Raw genomic sequence first — 3,528 nt, forward strand, 5'->3', positions numbered from 1 at the left:
AGCAGTAAGTGTACAAATAATCAAGCCTAGAGGCTCAGATTATTCACTTGCACCACCATTCTCTCTGCGTCTTAAACCTGAAAGAATGACGGTCTGTTGAGTTTCAGAGACACTGTGACTAACTTTGGTGATGAGCATCACCTGGCTGCTTGCCCACTGATCAACTTGCCAAGTTCCAGTCTGAGGCACACTGAACCCATTACATAGCAGCTGGTGGACTTGGAAACTTCACTACATGAGAAGCTGGTGTGCAGCCAGCCTCTGCCAATGATGGGATGCAAGCTTTCTACAATTTGGCTGGGGGAGGTGTGCTCTTGCGGCCTCCTAGGTGTCATCGGCCATTATCCTTGTCAACCCCTGGTGGGTGATGGCCCATTGCTGCTTGACACTGAACATCGAATGTTGGCTGTCGCACCCAAGTGCATAACATGGGTACTGTGAGTAAGCACATAGGTACATAGCCAGCCAAACTCTGGTGGCCACACTTGTTTCTTTGGCTGCTTGGGGTCACACAGTGCCTGGTAGCTGCCACCCATTACACAGAGCAATGGACATCTCAGGCTCTGTCATGTCATCAGTGCATTTCACGCATGCCCTCTGGGCAGCATAGAGCATGCCGTCCCTCTGTACATTGTTGCTGGAAATAAACATTTGTTAATGTTACCATTGTTTCACTGTGCATCCCAGTGTAAATTGAACCTCACCTGCACCATTTTTCTTGCCCAACCTGATGCGTAGTGGCCCTGAATAGGGCAGGTCCCTACAGTATCAAGGTAGCTGACTAGATCCTGTATTTCCTCCAGAGAAGATATAAACTTTACTGAACATTTACTTTGTAAATTTCCTAGACACATGTTTAGGCTCATGTTTGCATTGCTAAAATGCATATATTAGAAAACTGCTGGAATAACAGTTCTGCTATGTAAATGTTTGTCCTCCTCCTCCTCCTCCTCCTCTTCTTCTTCTTCTTCTTCTTCTTCCTCTTCTTCAATTCTGCAACAGAATCCATGGCTAGTTAATTTGGGAGCATTGGAATAGAACCCTTTCTTGTGAATGAGTGGCTCATGTCCAACCAGCATATACCTAATGATTCAAATGTCTGTGAGCACTATGGGACTTAAAATCTGACGTCATCAGTACCCTATAACTTAGAACTACTTAAACCTAACTAACCTAAGGACATCACACACATCTGTGCCCAAGGCAGGATTCAAACCTGCGACCATAGCAGTTGCGCGGTTTCAGACTGAAGCGCCTAGAACTGCTCAGCCACACAGACCGGCTACAGATACCCAATGAAGTATGTTAGACATGGCACAAGTATAAAACCATGTTCTTTATAAGTACACACTTCAGCACTCTGGTGTAGCATATATGGCTGTTACTTCAATTGTTTTTTACAAGTATCTCAGTATCTGAACCTAGTGTGGTTGCTATTGCCAACATGTGACTTGTAGTTTTTATGTTGCAAATTGTATGTCACCAAATGTAACTCATGCCTTTACACCAATTACAAAACATATATAGTGCAGAATCTTAGTGGCAATTGTAATGAACCAAGGTTTGAGCTATTTAAATTCAATCTTTTGATATCACCTTTCCTTTGAATACTTTGAGGCTGCTTTAGTTGGGAATTACACGATGCTGGTTTTTGTGAGAACTTGATCAATAAAATAGTTTATGGCTGTTACTGTTTCTTCATTTATTTTATGTTGACAAGAATGTTTTGTATTTTAAAATTCAAGGATATGAAGACCCCATTTCTACATAAGATTTTAAAAAAATATGCTAATTGCATTTCACAGTAACATATGAGTTTTTATTTTACATATGTTCAATACAAATTGCAGTTTATATATCTTTCTTTGAAAGCAGTTGATAGATCAGTTGTTACGTAGGAATATTTTTAGTCAAGTTAACATGCCAGGAGCAGGTGAGTTGCAGGCAGCTCGTTTGTTGTATCAGTTGGAAGTAGATGTTAGCACTTGGTGCATACTGCCATGATGATGTACAGTTTGTATATATCATGATTTTATGCTTGGAAGCTATTTCTAGTGATTTTGTTTCCCAAAAATTGAGAGTGTGATTTCATGTTGTTGAATGATATATGGAGTGAAGCTGAATTTCAGTTCATTGGAACATTGTGAAATCACTATTACTTTCATCAACTAAAATGAAATGTTGTATTTCAAGTTATTATGGAAATAAGTCAATAAACGGTTGTATGTATGTGTTGCAACCACAGAGTATTCATTTCTAAAATTAAAACCTGGATCATACCACCTGGATACTGTTATTTCAATGAGCATTAATTCAACATGGAGCCATAAACAGACGAGTACTAAACAACGTTGCTCTTTGTGCCGCCATCTTTCTCATACGCTATGGCTTTACTGTACTAGCAAACACACTTGCATCAAAGGACAGTAATTACTATTTTAAAGATTCTACATTGTGTGTTTATGAGTTACTGAGGAGAGAGTCATCACAATTGTTGGCTCTGTCTGGAATAATTTAAAGATGATTTGATCACAGTTATGGATTTATATGTTTCAGACGAAGAAGGTGACATTACATGTGAATTTTGAATGAAGAGCACCATTAATGAAGGTATTTCTGAAATTCATGAACTTATGGTCAGATCGATCTCAAAATTAACAATCAATAGTGGCAGATAGTAATAAAACAACCAATAATCAATTGGACCGCAGTTGAAGATAAGTGACTTTAAATTTTTATTTTCTTAAGTTTTATTTGTAACCTCGTAGTCATCACTATTGCAAAAACTGGTATCAAAAGACCTTGAAGACAATGGGATTGCTGGAAATTGTTAGGTCAAATTGCAGATAGTTTATAAGAATGAAAACTCTAAATCTTGCAGGTGTATTGACAGTATTTTCCATTCAAGTAAGTGAAAGTTTCAAGTTTTCCAAGCTGAAAACAGTGCCCAAGTAGGTGAATAGTTCGGTGCCAGAGTTAAATAGTGAACAACTACAGTTAAAACTTAAAGAATATAATGACCAGTTAAAATTGAGCAGTGAACAGTTGAAAACAGAAATAACAAGGACAATTAACAACTAGAATCAAGATTAATATAAAGCAACAGTGAATAGTTTCAGGCTTTCAAATATGAAGTTAGTAACCAGGTAAAAGAAAACAGTGAGGAAGTAGCAAACCTGAAGGTGAAATTCTAGCAAATATTAGTAAAATGGAGAAGTTAAAAGTCTTCTTTGAGATTTGCTTACAGGACATGAGTTCCAGGGTGGAGGCAGTTCAAAACAGAATGGTTATGTAGGAGTGACTAATTGATATGTGACAAGTAGAGTTTATCATTAGCTTCTCATGTTCTTTGTTGCTTCTTGTTCTCTCTAGCTCATTAATGTTTTCACACATTTATTTTGTGTCTGTATTTAATAACTTGTGGATAGGTGATGTGCTACAGTCTGTACAGATGTTTACAGTCACGACTATCATCGATAACGTACTGTACGTCACTGATGGCACCATCTAGGGTATCAAAAATGTGAT

The sequence above is a fragment of the Schistocerca nitens genome, chromosome 5 (assembly GCF_023898315.1).
Source record: "Schistocerca nitens isolate TAMUIC-IGC-003100 chromosome 5, iqSchNite1.1, whole genome shotgun sequence".
NCBI lineage: Eukaryota > Metazoa > Arthropoda > Insecta > Orthoptera > Acrididae > Schistocerca > Schistocerca nitens.